General features: G+C 39.3%; 1 protein-coding gene and 1 pseudogene across 2 annotated transcripts in view; one reads left to right on the top strand and one right to left on the bottom strand.

Moving 5' to 3' along the window:
- Nucleotides 1-23,281, bottom strand: part of ST8SIA1 (ST8 alpha-N-acetyl-neuraminide alpha-2,8-sialyltransferase 1) — a 167,612-nt gene that overhangs the window by 114,089 nt on the left and 30,242 nt on the right. The gene's annotated exons all lie outside the window — the stretch shown is intronic.
- Nucleotides 3,747-7,028, top strand: LOC147372578 (ras-related GTP-binding protein C pseudogene; annotated as a pseudogene). Its single transcript, XR_015164193.1, has one exon. The product of XR_015164193.1 is annotated as a ras-related GTP-binding protein C pseudogene (transcript).

The following is a 23,281-nucleotide window of genomic DNA, read 5'->3' as shown; positions in this document are numbered from 1 at the left end:
CAAATAAGTGCTTAATATATGCTGATCAACTGGATGAATAAATTACAAGTAGGAAGAAAAGGAAAAAAAACACACGTTAGAGAATCAAGAGAACCTCAATGCACATTTTGTTCCCACTGGTCAAAATTCAAATTGAGGAAGTCAATTCTTTATAGTTTTAGACTATGGAGACCAAAAAACAAAAGCCTGACAAAACAGTAGCTACAGGTGAGTAAACATTTTCAGTAGCAGCAGATCCAGGATTTTTAAGGTTCGATGATGGGTGAATCCAAAGTTCCTTAACACTGTGCACTAACAAACATTACTCTGATCAAAGTGAGCATGTCTTTGGGATTACAGGCCTGCAGCACAGGGACCACAGGAGTGCTCCATCAGTGAATGGTGCCGATAAATTCTGTTTCCTTCACCACTGTCAAACTTTCAAAATTTGACTTCTAAAATGTTAGATAAGTTTTCAGATTTTAATCTTGCCTCCAAAAAGTCCCTTCTATTCTAACACTACCTGACTTTAGTCAAGTATTGATTTTAACATTTGGCTTTTGGCCATATGTGTATCTAATGCATTTCCTCCATTCAATCAATGGTTCTTATTGTAAACTGTACTGAGTTCATAAAATTCCTTTTAGATTAGTATATGTTAACTCCTTGGGTTAACGTCATAGAGCCCAGATTCATTGCTAAAAATGTGTTCACATAACCACATCAGAGGATGGTTTTGAAAGTGAAGTAATATATATAAAATGCTTAGCACATTATATGCTTTCCGTAAGTATTCATTCTCCTTAACAGTCAGGCACCATATGATTCTGCTTGTTTCCCATGATCTGAGGTTATGATTGCTTTCTATATATAATAATTAATAGTTATCCCCCTTCCATTCCCAAATATGTCCCTATTTGGATGATAAATTATGTGTTCACTCCATTAAGAGTAGAAGATAAACAGAGAATCCTGTAAAAGAGGGCCTTCCTTTAAGTGCAGAATCTAATGGCCTAAGAGAAATCAGACAAGTTTCTTTTTTATATATATGTAAATTACAGATTTCACAGAGATTACGGCAGGTAGAGTTTGGACCACTCTGAAGTTTTTTTTTTTTTTTTTTTTTGCCCTAACATAAAGAAATCTGTGTCTTAAACTATCCGTTCTGAGGCGAGTTTAGAAATCAGGAGTCACTACTGACTGAGAGTCCAGGATCTGGAACAAGCACTAGAAGTTGCTCTCAAGTGAACGAACAGCAGGGCCCTGCCTGCAGCAGACGCGGGAGCAGGTGGTGACAATACCATCTCTATGGCAGAGACCACATCTTCTGTCCACAGCACGGTCCCATAGATGGCTTAGATCCCTGACCTAAGAGATTCAAAATACCCCCTCAATATAGGGGAGAGACCTGTATTCATCTTATTTTTCTGCAAAATTCTCTTGAATGGTGTGGAGGAGAATTACTTTCATGAGATTACTGCTTACAATAATCTTTTCCACAGTTATAATAAAAAAGCTTCTCAAAGATTAATCTTCTGTATAATTTGCCAGGACTACAAAAACAGGGAAAAACAACTCTTGCGTACTACTTGAGATGGCAAGCAATCTTTTATTTAGCGGCATTTTATTCTTCACATTTGAAATGACTACATAATAAGGAAAAAGTACTCCAAAGAGAAATCAATTTATGCCACGTGTAATTTGCATTTCTCTACCACAGGCAGAGCAGACTTTAAGAAAGGAACTTTTGGAAAACAAGTATTTCAAAGGTGATCTGGTTTTCCTAAATACATATTTGTTCTGTAATGTGCTTAACAAGTACATATGATTATTTGAACTGAAGAGCATCAATTTTTCTAGGAAGAATCTCAATAAGCACTTACCTGCAATCTTCCTACTTATGCTTATATATCTATACAACTAGAAAAACTCTAATATTATCCTTTGAGAATCACCTGTTTGCTTTTTTGGTAACTGAAACTGACTAGACTCCTTTGACCAGCATTCATTATTTTATTCATTCAATAAATATTTATGGAGCATTTTCTATGTGCCCAGTGCTATCCCAGGCACTACAGCCAGAATGGGAGGTGGGAAAAGGAGAGGTGGGAATACTTTGCCCTTGTAAATTCTAACAGAGAAGATAGACAAATGATAAATAAAGTATGTGGGTAAGGGGTGGGGTGTGATTTTCAACAGAGCGCTAAGTAAGTCCTCACTGGGTAACTGAGTTTACTCAGATGGAGGTGAGGAAAGTAAGTCATATAGATATCCAGGATATCCCAGAGAAAGCATTAGGAAGAACGAACAAGTACAAAAGTCTCAAGGCAGGAGCGACCCTGGTATGTTCAAAGAACATGAAGGAAACCAACGAAGCTAGACTGTGGGTTGGGGAGAGGGGTTCATGGAAGGAGGATCAGGTCAGATTGTGTATGTGGCTTTTACTCCAGTGAAAGGAGCAGAATCTGTACTCACCACTAAACTTCTTGTGGCATCATCCACAGACTGCCAAGAATAAATCCAACTCCAAAATCATACAAATATTTGGATTTTATTGAAGTTGTAATGGAGGGGGCTGGGTCGCCACACAACAGAAACTTCAATATCTATCTCTCCCCTGGGTACAATTCTATCATTTCCTCTAGACTATTGGAAGGACTGATGTTGAAGCTGAAATTCCAATACTTTGGCCACCTGATGTGAAAAGCTGATTCATTGGAAAAGACCCTGATGCCGAGAAAGATTGAAGGTGGGAGGAGAAGGGGACAACAGAGGATGAGATGGTTGGATGGCGTCATCAACTCAATGGAAATGAGTTTGAATAAACTCTGGGAGTTGGTGATGGACAGGGAGGCCTGGCATGCTGCAGTCCATGGGGTTGTGAAGAGCCAGACATGACTGAGCGACTGAACTGAACTGAATCCAAAAACTGGCCTTTTCTCCATCACCTCTCTCTCTCTTATCCAGAGAAATTTCACTTGATTAAGCCCTCTAACTTTGACTCCTTTCATAATCATTTAACATCAAACTTAGGTATGAGAAGATCTATTACACAAACTTATTTTGGATTTTTCCCCTCTTTTTGTTCCTAGCCACAATTAGACAAGGGGAAAAAAAATCACAGGAATCCAAATCAAAAAGGAAGAAGTAAAACTGTCACTGCTTGCAGATGACATGATACTATACACAGAAAATCTTAAAGACATCACCAAACAATTAATAGAACTCATCAAGGAATTCAGCAAAGTTGCAAGATACAAAATCAATAAACAAAAATTTATTGCATTTCTAATAACTAAAATAAATTATCATAAAGAGAAATCAAGAAAAAATTCCATGTACAATCATATCAAAAAGAATAAAATACTTGAGAATAAATCTAACTAAAAGATAAAAGACTTACTTGGAAAACTGTAAGACACTGATGAAAAGAAGTTGAAGATGACACAAAGTAAGAGATATACTGTGTTCATGGACTGGAAGAACTAATAATGTTAAAGTGACTATATACCCAAATGCAATCTGCAGACTCAATGTAATCACTATCAAAGCACCAATGGTGTTTTTCACAGAACTAGAACAAACAATTCTAAAATTTGTATGGAATACAAAAAAGACCCCAAAAAACAAAGCAATCTTGATAAAAAAGGACAAAGCTGGAGGTAGCCCTGATTTCAAACTATATTACAAAGCTACAGTAATCAAAACAGCATAACATTGATGAAAAACAGATACACATCTCTGGAACAGAATAGAGAGCTCAGAAACAAACCCACACTTAAATGATCAATTCAGTTCAGTTCAGTTCAGTCACTCAGTCATGTCCGACTCTGCAACCCCATGAATCGCAGCACGCCAGGCCTCCCTGTCGCAGTTATGGCGTGGCGGATTCGTTCCCAAAGGATTTCGGCTACGGCGTGGAGGAGGAGGAAGAGGAGGCGGCAGCCGCGGGCGGCGGGGTTGGGGCGGGGGCCAGAGGAGGCTGTGGCCCGGGGGGCGCTGACAGCTCCAAGCCGAGGATTCTGCTCATGGGCCTCCGGCGCAGCGGCAAGTCCTCCATCCAGAAGGTGGTGTTTCATAAAATGTCACCCAATGAGACTCTCTTTTTGGAAAGTACCAACAAGATTTACAAAGATGACATTTCTAATAGCTCCTTTGTGAATTTCCAAATATGGCATTTTCCTGGGCAAATGGACTTTTTTGACCCAACTTTTGACTACGAGATGATCTTCAGGGGAACAGGAGCATTGATATATGTCATTGATGCACAGGATGACTACATGGAGGCTTTAACAAGACTTCACATTACTGTTTCTAAAGCCTACAAAGGTAACCCAGACATGAATTTTGAGGTTTTTATTCACAAAGTTGATGGTCTGTCTGATGATCACAAAATAGAAACACAGAGGGACATTCATCAAAGGGCCAATGATGACCTTGCAGATGCTGGGCTAGAAAAACTCCACCTTAGCTTTTATTTGACTAGTATCTATGACCATTCAATATTTGAAGCCTTTAGTAAGGTGGTGCAGAAACTTATCCTACAGCTACCGACCTTGGAAAACCTATTAAATATCTTTATATCAAATTCAGGTATTGAAAAAGCTTTTCTCTTCGATGTTGTCAGCAAAATCTACATTGCAACAGACAGTTCTCCTGTGGATATGCAGTCGTATGAACTTTGCTGTGACATGATTGATGTTGTAATTGATGTGTCTTGTATGTATGGGCTAAAGGAAGATGGAAGTGGAAGTGCTTATGACAAAGAGTCCATGGCCATCATCAAGCTGAATAACACAACTGTCCTGTATTTAAAGGAGGTTCTGGAAAACAAGAGAAGACATTGTTGCAGTGTTAGAGGATTTACCAGTTGGTTTGATCCCCTGGAGAAGGGCGTGGCAACCCACTCTAGTATTCTTGCCTGGAGAATTCCATGGACAGAGGAGCCTTGCAGACTACAGTCTGTGGGGTCACAAAGAATTGGACATGACTGAGGGACTAACACTTTCACTTGCATGACGTTTTCAACTACTTCTGTGCCTTTCCCTCCATGTACAGTCCATGCTTTCTCCTGCCTTCTTTTGGTCTTTTGTTTTTAAATCACATTTTTTATTCCAGCCTCTGATTTCACATCCTTCTGTTACCTGTCTGCCTGCATTTGGCTTCCACCTGCACCAGTCTCCTGAGGTGGTTTGAGACGTCACCGGGTCACCTTGCCACATTTGGTGGCCTTTCCTCTTCAGCCTTCCCAAGCATGTGACCGTGTCATCCTGTCCTCCTTCACGCCCTCTTCTCTCTGCTTTCCCAAAGCAGAGCTCTTTGGGTTCTTTTGTGTGTCTGTTTCTCTGACCACCTGTTTCTTCTAATTTTTCTTTTTCTCAGTTCTGAGTGCCCTTCAGAGCCGTGGCTTCTGGCTCACTTCTTCACTTATTCTTCTGGTCAGCACATCACATCTATGACTTCAGTTAATCTCTGTGTAGTTGACGGAAAAATTCACCTCTCCAGCTCTGACTTGGGCCTGTTTCCATCCCATATTTGAAGCTGTTAGTAAGGCATCTTTACTTAAATATTTATCTTTCCATGATGTCAAAAACCGATGAATATTTTCCCCGTTGTTTCGTGACTCATGGCTACTCTACTTCTGTTACTAGTTATGCCATTTTCCTGGTGTCCACACTTAGCTGTGTGCAGTCTGGTAATCGTGTGGTGTAATTGCTTCCGAGGCCCTTGCACAGCATCTCACAGAGGGTGTTCTTTGTTCTCCTTTTTCCATTCTTTTCTGTGGTTTTCATTGAATCTTCACCAACTCTTTAACATTTTCTTGTGGAACTTTCTAGGGTGTCCTATCCATTTCCACTTTTGGTATCTCCAGTCCAAGTCCTCACCCATCCAGGCCTAAGGTGCTGCATTCAACATATATATTGAGGGCTCAGTCTGTATCGTCCTTTATTCTCAAGGCAGACTAGTTTTCAGAATATTCCTTTCATCGTGTTATTTAACTACTCAAGGGTCTATAGTAGCTCTGTTACTCATGCAACAAGTTCCTTCTCTTCTGTCTGGGTTTGTGATATTAATTAATATTGAATGAGTTAATATTTCACTGATGCTTATATTAATGAAATATTTTAGATATACAAAGTTTTTTTGATAAAACAAAAATGTATATATTCCCCTTTGAGCTTAAGATCTGAAACATGACCAATACATATTTGTCAAAAAAAAAAAAAAAAAACTCCTGGAGTTCACCCAAACTCATGCCCATCAAGTCAGTGATGCCATCCAGCCATCTCATCCTCTGTCATCCCCTTCTCCTCCTGCCTCCAATCCTTCCCAGCATCAGGGTCTTTTCCAATGAGTCAACTCTTCGCGTGAGGTAGCTGAAGTATTGGAGTTTCAGCTTCAGCATCAGTCCTTCCAGTGAACACCCAGGATTGATCTCCTTTAGGATGGACTGGTTGGATCTCCTTGCAGTCTAAGGGACTCTCGAGAGTCTTCTCCAACACCACAGTTCAAAAGCATCAATTCTTCGGCACTCAGCTTTCTTCTCAGTCCAACTCTCACATCCATACATGACTACTGAAAAAACCATAGCCTTGACTAGATGGACCTTTGCTGGCAAAGTAATGTCTCTGCTTTTTAATATGGTATCTAGGTTGGTCAATTAGTCTATGGCAAAGATGGTAAGCATAAACAATGGGAAAAAGACAGCCTCTTCATTAAATGGTGTTGGGAAAACTGAACAGCTACATGCACAAGAATCAAACTGGACTATTTGCTCACACTATATAAAAAATAAGCTACAAATGGATTAAAGACTTAAATGTAGACCTGAAACCAAAAAATGACTAGAAGAAAACATGGGCACTAAGCACTTCAGTATCAGTCTTAAGCAATATTTCCTTAAACAAAGGAAACAAAAGCTAAAATAAGGAAATGAAACTACATCACACTAAAAAAAAAGTGTTTTACGTAGGAAAGGAAACTATCAGTGAAACAAAAAGGCAGCCTACTAAATGGGAGAAAATATTTGCAAGAAATATATTTGATAAGGGGTTGAATTCCAGAATACACGAAGGACACATACAACTCAACATTAAAAATTTCGATTAAAAAACAGGCAAAGGACCTAAACAGACATTTTTCCAAAGAAGACATACAGATGGCCAACAAGCACATGAAAAGATGCTCCACATCACTAATCATCAAAGAAATGCAAATCAAAACTGCAATAAAATATCACCTCACATCTGTCAGAATGGCTATCATCAAAGAGACAACAAATAACAAGTGTTGGCAATGATACGAAGAAAACGGAACCCTCGTACACTGTTGGTGAGAATGTAAACCGACGCAGCCATGATGGAAAACAGTATGGAGATTCCTCCAAAAGTTAAAAACTGAACCACTATATGATTCAGCAATTCCACTCCTGGGCATTTATCTGAAAAATGAAAACACCAATTCTAAAAGCTATAAATGTTAAGCATTCGGACAGTGTGAGTGTGTGTGTTGTTGACCCAGAACCACCTCACTGTCTCCTGGTGGGAAGTGGAGGGCTTGACTCTGCTAGAAGCAAAGTTTGAGTCAGTGAGAGTTAAATAGATGTGGTTGCTGTAACAAAAAGATCTCAAGCCACAGCAGCTATCTAAAAAGAGAAAACAATTTATTTCTTTGGACACTTCTATGGGATGGACAGGGAGGCCTGGCGTGCTGCGATTCGTGCGGTCACAAAGAGTCAGACACGACTGAGCAACTGAACTGAACTGATGGGATCACTTGGAAACTCTGTTTTCTTTCTGTTTCTTGAGCTGCCTTCACCTTGGGTGTGGCCAAAGCTGTATCACAGGGCACATCAGTGCTCCAGCTCATGGGAAAGGGAAGGGAATGTGGAAGAGCCCCCACCCAGACCCAGCGTTGGCACATGTCACATCTGCTTATGTTTCACCTGTGAGAACTCAGTCCATGGTTACACCTAGCTGCAAGGGAGGCTGGGAGTGCATCCAACTACAGTTCTGTTATAGCAGCAGGACAGATCTGGGGAGTAGCTGCCACTCTGGATATCACGTATTTTTCCTTTGCTCCCTCATCCATCCACATTTTCCCTGTAGGGCCAGGCCCTTCTCGGTAGGGGTCCTTTAGTCTTAGCTCTTCCTTGGCTGGGTGTCCCCGGGCAAGTGACTCAGCTCTGAGCCTCTATGTCTTCATCTGTCAAAGGAGCTCCCCTCTCCCCTCCTGAGGTCGGTTCAGGCTGTAGCCTGGAGCCTGCAGTGGGGCCAGGAGGCCCAGCTCCTCAGGTGTGGGCAGGAAGTGTTTCTCATACTGAGAGTCCAGTGGCACCAAGGGTTTAGCCAAGATATGGAAGCACCTAAGTGCTCATTGATGGATAAACGGATGAAGAAGATGCAGTGTACATATATAACAGAACACTGTTGTTGTGTAGTGGCTGAGTCACATCCAACTCTTTTGCAACCCCATGGACTATAGCCCATGAAGCTCCTCTGTCCATGGGATTTACCAGGCAATAATAATACCAGAGCTGGAAATAATACCATTTCCTTCTCTAACAATGGAATATTACTCCACCATAAAAAGTGAAATCTTGTCATTAGTGAGAACATGGATGGACCTAGAATGTATTATGCTAAAAGTGAAATCAGTCAGACAGAGAAAGACAAATACTGTATTATTTCAATTAGATATGGAATATAAAAACAAATGAACAAATGTAACTAAATAGAAAGAGACTCATAGATATGGAGAACAAACAGGTGGTTGCCAGAGGGAAAGGGGGTCAGCAAAGGAGAGAAATAGGTGAGGGAGATTAAGATGTACAGATTCATAGTTACAAGATAAATGCCACAGGTATGAAATGTACAGTGTGGGGCTGCTGTACATATAACAGATTATCAATAAGGGTCTACTGTATGCACAGGAGACTATACTCAATATTTCATAATAACCTATAAGGAAAAAGAATCTTAAGTATATGTACTTATGTATATATATGGGCTTCCAAGGTGGCACAAGGGGTAAAGAACCCTCTTAGGTCAGGAAGACCCCTAGAGGCAACCTACTCCACCCACTCCAGTATTCTTGCCTGGAGAATACCCATAGACAGAGGAGCCTGACAGGCTACAGTCCATAGGGCCACAAAGAGTTGGACACAACTGAAGCAACTGAGCATGCACACACGTGTGTGTGTGTATATATATATGTATGTAGCTGAGTTTGCTGTACACCTGAAATTAAAACAACACTGTAAATCAACTATACTTCAATAAAAGATAAAATTTTAAAAATAATGTACAGTATGGGGAAGATAGTAATTATGTAATATCTTTGTATAGTGACAGATGGTAACTAGACTTACCATGGTGAGCATTTTGAAATGTATAGAAATATCACATTACTATGTTGTATAACAGGAACTAACATAGTGTTGTAGGTCAATTATACTTCAAAAACAAAACAAACCCACAGAAAAAGAGATTAGATTTTCAGTTTCCAGAGGTGATGGAGTGGGGAAAAGGCAATTGTACAAAATGTACAAAATTCCAGTTACAAGATAAATAAATATTAGGAATATAATGTACAACATGATAAATATAAGTAACACAGATATATATATAAAGATTAAAAGAGTAAATCCTAAGAGTTCTCATCCTAAGGACAAATATTTTTTCTATTTCTTTAATGTTGTAGCTATGAGATGATGGATGCTCAGTAAACTTATTGTGATAATCCTTTCATGATGCATGTAAGTCATTATGCTGAAAATAAAATAAAAACATCTCTCTTCAGAACCACTTTTCTTATTATAGTAAGGCCTAGGTCTGAGATTATTATCTGTGAAAGATAAGAAGTGAGAAAATAAAGGATATTACAAATGTAGGTGGCAAGGAGTTAGTAGAAAAGGAGACAAATGTGATGGAAACCACGTAAGTCTTCCAAACTATACAGATTTTTCTAAACTAGGAAACTGAACCAACAAACATAAGATGACCTAAGTGGTAAATTTTAGAAGTTCAAGCCCAGGAGTCAAGTTTGTTGGATTCACCTCAGCTTTGCCTTCAGTGCAGGACTGGAGCATTAGTCCTAAAATTTTTCCAGACCATGGCTGTCTCTTCTATGATTTATGGCACACACACCTGGCATTTCAGTGAATAATCATTCTGGTATTTGAACATGTTCAAAATTATTTTCTGAGAAAAATTTTGGCTTTTGCATTATGACCCATTTTCACAGGATGGAATTCTGTGCAACAACACAAACCAGGGATTCTCAGTTTTCTTACCAGAATATTAACTGTGCCACCTGCTTGTCCAAAACATATGGGTCTCTCTTTACTCAGTACAGAATATCAGCCATTCAGGTTGTCAACAACCTTCAATTGACCATTATCTAGTTTCCATTTAATGTATGGTTAAAGGAAGAGAGACATAGGGATGTGTTAGCTGGTTTCTCCTTGGAGTTAGAGTTACATTTTCTTTATATCAAATCAAACCACAAACAAGTCAGCTATTTGCATGACTAGTATCTATTTTTAACTGTCCACTCTATAAACTTCCATAGATGAGAATACACCTTGTTGTCCAGGTCAAACGTATAAACTCAGTTTACCTGCAACATGTGAAAACAATCAGGCAGGCATTTTCATTTCATCTATCTATTATCCCTCTTCTTGTTGCTAGGTTCACTACATTCGTACTCAATTTTGAATTGTTTTGTGGATATCATTGACCCTATCTACATAGAAAAGCATTGAGAGAGTTGACAGCAACAGTTAAGGAGAAGCATATGCTTAAAAATGGAAACAAAAGTGGAGATGACTTTTAAAAGCTAAAAGCACTGAGAAAATAAAGGATATTACAAGTGTAGATGGAATGAGTCATTTGATAGAGTGGATAAAGAAACAATTGGAAAAAGAGAAGGAAAAATGATAGATTAAAGGGAAAAAAAAAAACATTTTTAGTTTGTCAATAAAAGACCAAAAAAAGCTGCAAACTAGAGACCAGATAAGCCTACTCAATGCTTTCACTGCTTAGAGGTGAACAAGACTACATTCAACTGAGGGAAATACAAAAAAACATTATCCCTCCAGGGAGAGAGAATCACTATTAATAGATTTTTGTGTGCATTTTTCCTATGCATTAAGTCAATTACTCCCTTAGTCAGTAAATACTCAACAAACATTTATGGAGTACCTACCATGCATCAAAGATTTCAGACACAGCAGTAAACAAAATGCTCAGTAGTTGCCCTTTAGAAATGGGAATTTAGTCTGCTTATAATTTATTGATGCTATATACAACACTGTGGTAAACATTCGCATTATTAGATTTGTAAACATACACATGATTGTTTTCCTGGGATAAATTTTTCAAAGTATTTACTTTAAATTCTATACTAATGAGGTTCCTCTTGATTCAAAAAAATATTGTTACACAAAATAGTTACAGAGCTTAAGCTACTATAAGGCAACAAAAACAAATGTTCCCTTTCATATTCTTCACAAAGATGTCTAGATTAAAAAGCAATGGTATTCCTATTTCTGACTACCATTCAAATAATGCTATTTTTATTTTCTAATTATTTGTACTATCAACTAACTGAACTATGGAAGATGAAGATGTCACTTTTCAGTCCCACCCCAAATTAACATGCACAGACTTCTCTTCATTCCACATTCCCTAAAGAATTACATAAACTATTTAACTTAACCAACATTATTACAGTATTATGAGTCTCTAAGTATGATTTAATAGCTGAGTATTATCACTGTATTTCCTGTCTTGAAGGCTTTCTAAAATTTGCTCTTCCTGGAGTTAAATATTGCCTAACTTTTTTCATTAGCTTCATTTATTAATAACATGCGCTTTCCAATAATTCCCCTTCTAATTCTTCAAAGAACTGTAAATTTTTGTCAATGTGGTCAAACACATCAAGAAATCAGTCAGTTTGATTTTTTTTCTTGGGAACATCTCTTCTGGAGCCCTTTGCCCTCTAGTTCCAATCTGGGCTGCATTCTTTCTAGCTCTGATAAACACATGTCATCTTGAAAACTGCCTTCACCTCTTTTCTGTATTGTATTGTTCAGTTACTTTATCCATATTTTCTCTTTTTTAGTACTTTCTTATTTGGGTATAGCATATATTTTATTTCTTTCTTGAGAAGCAGTGCAGCAAAGTACATTTTTGACTCTTTGAATGTTGAAAACACTCTTACTTAGTTTGGCTGGGTGTAAAATTACAATTTAGAATTTTTTTTTCAAATTTTGAAGGCATTATCCATGTTTTCTAGCTTCCAGTGTTTTTGTTGAGAAATGTGGGATTGTTCTTATCTCTAATCATTTGATTTTAATCATTTTTCATCTTCTTAAGATCCTAAATTAGGGATTCTGAAATTTCACAATAATATGGCTTGGATAGGTCTTTTGCATTCACTGTACTAGACACTTGGTATTCCCTTGCAATCAGGAAGCACGTCCTTCAGTTCTGGAAACAACCTTATATTATGTCTTTAGTAACTTTTACCTTCCCTTTCTTCTATACTTCTCTTTCTATATCAAACGTCTCACCGTTTCCCCATTTTTTCACTGTCTTATTTTTCTTTCCTATTTCGAGATGATATTATTTTCTAAACGTTATTTTACAAATTCACCTACTCAACTTTTAATTTCCACTACCACATTTTTAATATCAAAAAGTTCTTTCTGGTCTTCAGAAAGTTTTGTTCATAGCTTCCTAACCTTTGTTAATGCAATGTAATTTGTGAGACTCATAACCGTATCATTTGTTATATATTCTTCTGCTTCCTTATCGTTTGTTTCATGTATGTTTTTCCTGTTGGTTTACACTGGTCTCTTTCATGTTAGAGATTTTCTAAAAATATTTACAGATTTATACATGTTTACAGTTAAAAATAATGTACTAAAGTGATGAATAAAAGATCTTTGTGTGTAATTACCAACTGCTGAGCCTCATCAGAGTATGATCCAATAGGGACCCAGTCATTTCATGAGAGGATCCCTAAATGTCAGTATCCACATCTTTTTCTCTTTTACTAGTCAGTTTTCCCATTGAGGAATCTTCCAATTTCTTGATGTTATTGGACTGGCCAAAAGGTTCACTGGCCAAAAAGATACTATGGAAAAACCAGAACGAACTTTTTGGCCAATCAACATAAGCCTGGTTGATAACATTCTAGGAGCTAAGTGAAAAGAGGAGGCTGATATCTCACTCCAGAATACAACCTTTCTCTTAATTCCCCTGTTCTCAGCTGATGTACCAGGTGCACAGCCTCTCTGTCTCATCTCTAGTCGTCTGACACATGGACAAAGGCAGCTCCTTGTGTCTGTGGGCAAGGGGAGATCAGGAACACTTTCAATCAATCTTCCTGCTTTTAGTGTCATTGGCACTCACCTCTAAGTGCTGAGTCTATCAGGAATTCTGCAACATAAACTGGTTTCCTTCTTGCTGGGTTACCCTGTTGTATTTCAAATTTCTGTACTCTACATGTTGTCAGACGTGATTGGGCCATCTGCTTCTTATCTCCAAAAATTGTGTTGATGTCTTTTGTCTGCTATTGTCTCCTCTTCCATTTTATTCACTCTTACAAGTTTATTCATATTTATATTCTTCTATTATTATTTATTAGTCTTTCAAGATAGGTCAGAAAACCAGAAGCCAAGTGGTATTAACCTTTTCCAGTTTAGCTTCTTTACTGGTGATTGTCAATAATGTTTTCTGATTTGAAAACATATGTGTATAAAACTAAAAGGCTGCCAGGGAAAATCATTCTGATGATGGTTGCTTTAAAGAAATAGAAATGGGCTATTAGGATATGTAGGGACTTTTATTATTTATCTTCTATGTTTCTATACCTTTTTAGTGCTCTGAAAGTTATCATTTTTGTTATTTTATCAATTTATCACATTTGTCAAATTTATTTTTATTCATTCACATTATGTATTTATATTTACCATTTTGTTACTTTATCAGGTTAAATTTGATTAATTTTTAGAGCTTTTACAAATTTAAGCTAATAAATGCTTGTTATAGAAAATCTGAAAAATATTTAAAAGGACAAATAGGAAATTGAAATTTAAAAAGCAATACATCCACACTGAGAAAAGTGTAAGTAATAATTTTTTTCTTCCTGTGATCTTAAGACCATATTCTCAGATTTTCTTTAAAATTGATTTAGATTGACTAATCACTTACCCCCCTGCCTCCAGCTTCTTCCAAGGCTCCTTCTTATCTAAGTCCTTAGCTTTTGACCATAAAAATATTTATATTTGTCCTTAACAGAAGAAAAATTCCCCCCAAAATGCCTCCTTCTTTAAGATATGCTAAAATCTCTCTGAAGTCTTTTACAAACAAAACATCTCAATGCACTCATTATTTCTATTTCTTCATTAATCTTTTCACTTGCCTCCAGTGCATCAACTTGACTGAAACTACCCTCTCTAATGTCTTCAAATATATCCAAATGAGCAAACCAAGTCAGATAGCCTTTCCTCATTCCTTACTCATTCTGGTCACTCCAGCATTTAACACTGTTGACCACCTGCTTTCTTCTTGTAAGTTTCTCTGCCCTGGATATCCAAAACAGTGTATCAACCCACCTAACCACCTCCTATTTGCTTTTTCTCTCTTTCCTGACAAAATAGCACTTCTTCCTCCCATCACCTAAATGTGGTTATGTCCCAAGGCTCGAACTTTGGTTCCTAGTACTTTTATTTGATTCTACTAATAATGAAGGAACGAATCACAGTCACATTCCTTACACTCAACCTGAGAACACTAACAATATCACGTCAAGAGCTACAAAAGAGAACAAATCTAGAATGGACCATCAGGAGATATCTAAAATTGGGGGTCAAGGTTGGACTAATGGAGAAAGGAAGACATAGAGAAAAAAGAAGGAATTAAGAAAAGCATTCCTATGCAGCTCTGTCAGTAAAGAATCCACCTGCAATATAGGAGTCAGTCTGCAATGCAGGAGACCCAGGTTCAATCCCTGGGTTGGAAAGATCCCCTGGAGAAGGAAATGGCAACCCACTCCAGTATTCTTGCCTAGAGAATCCCATGGACAGAGGAGCCTGACGGGCTACATTCCATGGGGTCGCAAGAGTTGGACACGACTTAGCTACTGAACCACCACCACAAGAAAAGCATTCAGTTCTTATGAGGCACAAGACACTATGCCAAGTCCTTTCAAATATATGCTACCTCATTTAGTTCTCGACACAATCCCATGCTGCTGCTGCTGCTAAGTCTCTTCAGTCGTGTTCGACTCTGTTCGACCCCTGAGACGGCAGCCCACCAGGCTCCCCCGTCCCTGGGATTCTCCAGGCAAGAACACTGGAGTGGGTTGCCATTTCCTTCTCCAATGCATGAAAGTGAAAAGTGAAAGTGAAGTCACTCAGTCGTGTCCGACTCTGAGCGACCCCATAGAGTGCAGCCTACCAGGCTCTTCCATCCATGGGATTTTCCAGGCAAGAGTACTGGAGTGGGGTGCCATTGCCTTCTCCATACAATCCCATAGTCAGGTACTTTATCTCTCTTTACAAGAATTAAGCAGAAAACCCAGGTCACCTGATGAAGAAGGAGGCACAGTGCTGGAAAAAACAGAGGCTTTGGGATCACACAGCTTTAACTCTGCCACTTACTGCAGAGTTTGGCCAAACTACTTTACACTCTTGTTTTCAATCTTCTCATTGATGAAATGGGGAAATTTTAGTTGACAAGTATTGAAAAGATTGTAAATAAGACATATAAAGTACTTAGTACATAGGAAGTGCTCATAAGTTGTTGTGATTATTATTATTCTGACAATATAAAGTAGGGGTATTTTCATAACAAAAGGGCATGCCATGGGAAGCAAAGGAAGAGAGTTTCAAGAAGAGGAGCAAATGTTTCTTCCAAGGCACAGACCCAAGCCCAGAGTGAAGCCCGGGCTTCCTGTGGCTGCACAACTTTAGAGAAGAACTCTCAGTCATTTGCTGTTTACATGGAGTATCTCTGTGAGAAGGGTCGATGAATGGGTCCCACTGTGACCGAGCAAGTCAGTGAAATAACATGAGTTAAAGTCATCTTGTGAGTGGGGAAAGTGCTCAGCCCAGGACCTCCTACTGCCTAGAGACTGTATGTCCCCAAAAGAGGGGGCTTGTGTCACTACTGAATCTCAAGACAAGCTGTGGCTATCCTTTCTGGATAAATTATTTTGACATACATTTTAAAAGGCAAAAAAGGTATGTATTTTTTGAAGGAATAATAACAAAAAGGAAAAGTATCATAAGCCCATGTGGATTTAGAAAGATCAGACTACAACAAATGCTAAATATTCTCCATACCTCCCTTATAGCATGTCTTAACATTCCTTTGCCATAAAAATACATAAAAATGTGATCACTGACATAGTGAACCAAAAGTGAACAGACTACAAGAAAAAGACAAACTGACCAGAAAAGCTGACAGAAGCATTATGGCCTGTGGAAGTACTCTAGACAGCAGCTGCAGACTTTTCCCAGACACTCTGATAATGGAGAATGTAATTAGTTTTCCTTGACAAAGAAAAATAGGAGAACTGATGAGGTCAAAAATCCATAAATTAATTCAGTTCAATGAGTGCTTGTGTTTGTTTGAATAAATCCTCTGTGCTGGAAATTGCAGGTCACAAAAGATGAACAAGACACAAGCCAAGGGCATAAAGGGTACCCAGATAGCCATGCATTCATTCATTCACTTATTCATTGATTAAATGCTTATTTCACACTGTGTGCAAAGACTGTATGCTAAACCTTATGAATGAAGGTGAATAAGATGGGTCTCTGTCTCCTGATATCTCACAGTCTTTTTCAAGAGACAGCAGCAAATAAACAACCTCAGCACCATTTATCAGTGTCTGGAGGAGGATGCACAGAACACCATTGAGGAGAGATAACTGAGGGGCTGGGTTGTGTGGCAAAGAATAGGTGGAGGAAGATGGAAAAAGATTTTCTAAGGTCAACGCGTAAGCTGAGAATAGAAGGACTAAGAGGATTTAGCCAGACAGACCAAAGGCTTGAAGCATGAGAAAAACAGAGATTTTCTGACCAAGAAAACAGCATGTACAAAAGCACCAAGCTCCTAAATTCCACAGGCCAGGGCCAGTCCAGAACATTTTTTTCAACCAACTCTGGTAAAATGAGGAAAATACAGGCAATGAATGAGGCTTTCATATATTACTTTAATTAGCAGCCTGTTTTTCCTGAGATTATGTCCTTTCTACTTCAAATTTTATTTTTTATTTTTATTTTTTTGGCCGTACCACACAGCATGTGTGATGTCAGTTCCCCAAAAAGGGATTGAACCTGTGCCCGCTCTATCCCTGCATTGGGAGTATGGAGTTTTAACCACTGGACATCCAGGGACGTCCCTGTCTTTTATACATTTTTATGGTAATGAGTAAAGTCTTTAATGAAATGGTGGTATTTTAGAATTTCCTTACTTGCCAGAATACAAAATTATCCACTTTATTAATGTCCACTGCTTAATTTCTTTGGTAATTTTCTAGTCCATTAAGTTTTAAATTTGAGTAACCCTGAACACAATGAACAGAGCCACAAGTACTCCGAGAAGGCAAAATATACATGGCAAATAAGCATGCGTTAGTTTACACAGGAGAATGAACTTAAAAAGTAGGTGAGGACCAGATTAAATTATGAAGGACTTTATATGGCTAGTTAATAAGTTTAAACTTTATCCCACCAGCAAAAAGGAGAGAGGGCTTCTGTGGTGGCTCAGTAGTAAAGAATCCACTTGCCAATACAGGAGATGCAGGTTCGATCCCTGGGTCAGGAAGATCCTCTACAGAAGGGAATGGCAACCCATTCCAGTATTCTTGCCTCGGAAATCCCATGGACAGAGGAACCTGGTGGGCTACAGTCCATGAGGTCGCAAAGAATCGGACACAACTGGGCGACTAAACAACGACAACAAAAAGAAGAGGAGTAACATTCAAAAGGGAGAGTAGTTCTTAAGTATGATGCTGGACAAGTTGCTTATGGCAAATGGGCTTCCCTTGCGGCTCAGCTGGTAAAGAATCTGCCTGCAACGCGGGAGACCTGGGTTCAATACCTGAGTTGTGAAGATCCCCTGGAGATGGGAAAGGCCACCCACTCTAGTATTCTGGCCTAGAGAATTCCACGGACTATATAGTCCATGGGTTGCAAAGAGTCGGACACAACTGAGTGACTTTCACTTCACTATTCGGCAAATACTGTTCGTGGGGTTCTCAAGGCAAGAATACTGAATGTTTGCCATTCCCTTCTCCAGTGGACCACATTTTGTCAGAACTCTCCACCATGACCCGTCTTGACTGGCCCCGCACGCATGGCTCATAGTTTCATTGAGTTAAACAAGGCTGGGTCCATGTAATCAGTTTGATTAGTTTTCTGTGATTGTGGTTTTCATTCTGTTGAAGAATTGATGCTTTTGAACTGTGGTGTGGGAGAAGACTCTTGAGAGTCCCTTGGACCGCAAGGAGATTAAAGCAGTCAATCCTAAAGGAAATCGGTCCTGAATATTCATTGGAAGGACTGATGCTGACACTGAAACCCCAGTACTTGGCCCCCTGATGTGAAGAACCGACTCACTGGAAAAGACCCTGATGCTAGGAAAGATTGAAGGCAGGAGGAGAAGGGGATGACAGAGGAATGAGATGACTGGATGGCATCACCAACGATGGATATGAGTTTGAGCAAGCTGAGAGTTGGTAATGGACAGGGAAGCCTGGCGTGCTGCAGTCCATGGGGTCACAAAGAGTCAGACATGACTGAGTGACTGAACTGAACTATTTGGAAAATACTGATGCTGGTAACCACACCACACCTACCAGACTTACGGGTGCTTAAATCAAACTCAAGTTGATGAAATATTTCTTAAATTCGACTGCTTATTACAAAGATAAAGGGTTAATATTAATAGGATCCTCACTCTTCTCTACATAAATATTTAAACTAATCAGCTTTAAACTCCTACCTCCTTCCCCATCCCTTTTGGCCAAAATACTAGACCAACAGGTCTTACCGATAGGACATGAAGTGACATAAACAGTAAGACACTTCTTGAGTTCCAATTGATGAATAACAAGTCTCTCTACCAGAGTCTGATGTTACTATATGACAAAGCACCACCTCCCAACAATCTACCAAGTTAACTTTTGAGAGCGATGAAAAATTTAGTCTTCAAATACTAGAACTATGACATTTTTAGAGGGTATCAAGAATTCCCACTCAACATTCTACAGAGAAGCCTGGCTGCTGTACCACACTTGGCTGTAGAACAATGCTTCCTTTGAGCCCGACACAGGCAGTATTGAGATTCCCACAATTGCTAGAAAAGACGTGTCATATTAGCGCGTCATCAGTGTTGTGGGGAACTGGCTGTGATTTTCAATGGCTACTGCTCATTTGTAAATATAAATTACTTTAGTGTTTGCTGGATTAACCAAAAGGCAGATGATGTTTGTATGTGGCATGCCAACCAAGAAAGGGCATGACAGAAATGGGAAAAAAAAAATTTTTTTTTAATAACTTAATACTTGAATTCCTAAAAAGCATTGAAATAATCATGGGCAAATTCAAAAAACTTTGCTGAACCAAGCATCCTATATTCTTTTCAATTTTTAGGTCCTTTAAAATTTTAAGCAGAACTTTTGATTAATTTAGCCAACAACTTTAGTTTCTCGTTCATTATTAGACTAACTCTTTGGCAGGTAGACATGAGTATGTACATTGACAGTGTCATATGCTATAATTTTCAAATAACTTTGAGACATACCTCTATTATTTACAGTTCAAATGTGAATCATCCATAAGTGTGCTGGTATAGTTATAGCTCGTGGCCCTGAATTTGAATGCTGGTCCTACTCTTAATACATAGGAGACCTTAGGCACTTTCCTTAAACTCTCTAAGCCTGTGTTTGTTTTCTCAACTGGAAATATAAGTAAAACAGTATCTACCACATAGCTAAGTGGAGAAAACAAAACAAGATCAGTCATAGAAATTCTTTTGGGGAACCTGTCACATTGCCCAAACTAATTAGCCTTTATTACAATTATAATTTTAATTCATTTTTAAACATAAAGTAAACTAGGTTACAAAGAAGGACAAGAAGAATTCATGGATTAAAGCTACCAAATAACACACTTGAGTTCTGCCAACAAGAAAATACGAAAAATGCAGAACAAATGATGGAGGACTTATTTCCACACAGAAACCATCAGGAAGAAAAAATGGGACAAGACCCAAGGGAGCAGAAAATGAGAAGAGAATTCCAGCCTGAGCCAAAGGACTTGGGTAACCACTTGTCCACAAATGTCACCCTATTTCAGGGAAATGGATTACTAAGCCAGACAGACCTGATGATCAACAACAAAAGAGAATTACTGAAATGTAAACTAATTTGTACCAAAATTGATGAATGTGTGCCTAAGCTCAATTTCCCAATTTTAATGGAAAGTACTTGAAACTTCTCACCAGGAACTTTTATATCTGGAATACGCTAGGAATGTCCATGAAGCCAAGGGCATGTGTTGCCAGCAGGAAGGTCCTAGGCCATATGGGCTACCAATTAGTGGTCAGATACCTGGCATCAGCAGACCTGCTCTGATTATGCCTTGGAATGCGCTGATAATGCAAATTTAGTGACTTTCATTTTTATTAAATGTCTAGTGAGAAAGTATTTGCTTCATGTGGGCACGTGCATGTGTGTGTATGTGTCTATGTTTGAGTGTGTTGAAGGGAAAGGGGTGCGTTTGGAATAAGTGCCCTGTGATCGTTAGAGCACTGAGTTGGTTTATCAGAAGATGGATAAAGGAAGGGCATAAATATGCCAAGATGTCTGCCTGTGCCATCCATCCAGACCCTACCAGCTCAGGCCCACCTGGTACACAAACACCCAGAGCTCATGGGCCAGAACAGAGCAAACGACCAAGTGATTAACATGGAACTGGGCCAGCCTTATACTCTCCCCTTCCCTCCTCCATGATCACTGGTGGTGGTTGTTTGGTCTCTCAGTTGTGTCTGACTCTTTGCAATCTCACAGACTGTAGCCTGCCTGGCCCCTCTGTCCACAGGATTTCCCAGGCAAGAATACTGGAGTGGGTTTCTATTTCCTTCTCCAGGGGATCCTCCTGACCCAGGGATCGAACCCGTGTTCCCTGCATTGGCAGGTGGATTCTTTATCATTGAGCCACCAGAGAAGCCCATGATCACTGGTCTCAGCATTCACTGTAGATCTTCACTCATCCAAGAGCTCTCAAACACAGTATCAAAGACAGAAAAGGAAGCCAGCCTGTGTGTCTCCTAACAGAGGTTCCTAACTGCCCCTCTATTTATGCCATCATGGTGAGAGCTTTGACTTTTCACTCATTGGAGCATTTTCTGGAGGATCACTTAAGGACAAGTCAACACATAGCCGAAGCAAGAGCTAAGGGAATGCACTGAGAATCCCATCTAAAATGGGGCAAAGATTTAAAGAAGAAAGACGGAATGATAACTGGCTCAACCAGCAGAAGAAAATTCGATTCCAGTGCAGACTCCATGACTCAGGAGGAGAGCATGCAGATAATGCCAAATTGGTCTATTGGTCCAGATTTGTATAGTAGCACCTGAGGCTCAAATCTAAATTATGCTGTATCTTCCTTTTCGTCCATTAACCCTACCAAACCATTTTTCAGTCCAGAGGGTTTTCTTCTAGGTCTTTTATTTTTGTAATTAATTTTTATTGAAGTATAGTTGCTTTACAATGCTGTGTTAGTTTCTACTGTACAGCAAAAGGAATCAGCCATAATACACGTGTATCCTCTCCCTTTGGACTTCCTTCCCATTCAGATCACCATAGTGCATTAAGTAGAGTTCCCTGTGCGATACAGTATGTTCTCATAAGTTATTTATTTTATGCATAGTATCAATAGTGTGTATGTGTTGAGCATCTCCTAGGTCTCTTAGATCTCCACTCTATGCCAATTCCATCTCTGCACTTGACATCAAGCTCTTGGCATGCCAGGCTCTTAACTCACACTCCTGCCTCTGCCAATCTGCCCCCACGCCACTACCAGACGTCTGCTCCTAATCACAGTTACTGAGTAATTTCCACATCCAGGATCTTACAGTGGCTCTTAAACACCTATTGAACCCCATCCGAACTGCTTGAGCTTTTCTCTCATTCTCACACTTACATAATTCTGTTGAAACCAACTATTCAGCGCTAGCTCACAACCAGAAAGCATTTCTTAGTCGCAGAGTGTGCTATTACTATTTCTCTGCCAATTCAAATCCCACTCGTCTTTCAGGCCTAGGTTCAGTGGTCTTCTCTACCACCAAGTACCATCACTGAGTTGTCTGACCCACTCCCTACAAGCACGTGGAGGTCAGGGACTATGCCTTACCCTTTCTCTGTATCCCTCCTCAAAGTCACCATCATAGTAGGAGAGCAACAATAATTTGCTGAATAAAAGATGCACTAAGCAGAGCTGAAATTCTATCACTTGCAAGTAAGAAGTTGCTATTTTTCTCATTTTTCCTACTCCTTATCCAGCCCCATCCCAGCCACTTATGATAAACCGGTGCTTCGTTAACAAAACAACTTGGTTCAGAGCAGCCGATCTCTCTCTGAAGTAAGACACGTGCAGAAAAAAAAAACAAAATTAACACATACCGATGTTTCAAACCTATCACCAATTTCCTCTTTTCTGAACAGAACTTCTATTTTGCCTCTTGCTTTCCATTTCCCCACAAAAATCTAAACTATTTTCCTGCCCCCCCTCTTGTGCTCCCTCCTAAAATAATGACATTTCCAGAAACCAGATTCATGTAAGCCTCTCACAGTGAGCTGTGTTTCCCTCTCCAACTGAGGACCTTACAGTAGTGAAGGCTAAGGAGGGAATATGCAGCAAGAGTCCTTGAAGGAGTGAAGAAATAATGACTTTGAATAATCTGGAGAAGATGAAAATGGTTAGGGCAAACCAACCAGCCAACTCAGGACCCTCCTCCCAAAGGCCCTCAAAAAGAGGAGATGCTATATGATGAAATCTGCTGTTTCTTCAAGTCAGAGGTCCATCTTATCTTGTTTCCAGTCACCATAAGGCTTTATCTGGATGTTTATTATGTCAACTGCAGAATCCCACCACCACTGTTTCAACAGGATGCAATCTAGGATGAGGTCTGGTGACTAGATTTAGAGGATCTATAGGCAATAAGCAGTGGGGAGGGGGAGAGAGTGGAAAAAGAGAGGGAGAAAGGGAAGGAGTGGG

This window comes from Bos grunniens, chromosome 5, assembly GCF_055505025.1.
Source record: "Bos grunniens cultivar Pamir isolate PY7600 chromosome 5, Bosgru_T2T1.0, whole genome shotgun sequence".
Classification (NCBI taxonomy): Eukaryota; Metazoa; Chordata; class Mammalia; order Artiodactyla; family Bovidae; genus Bos; species Bos grunniens.
This window is presented reverse-complemented; position numbering and strand designations above follow the sequence as displayed.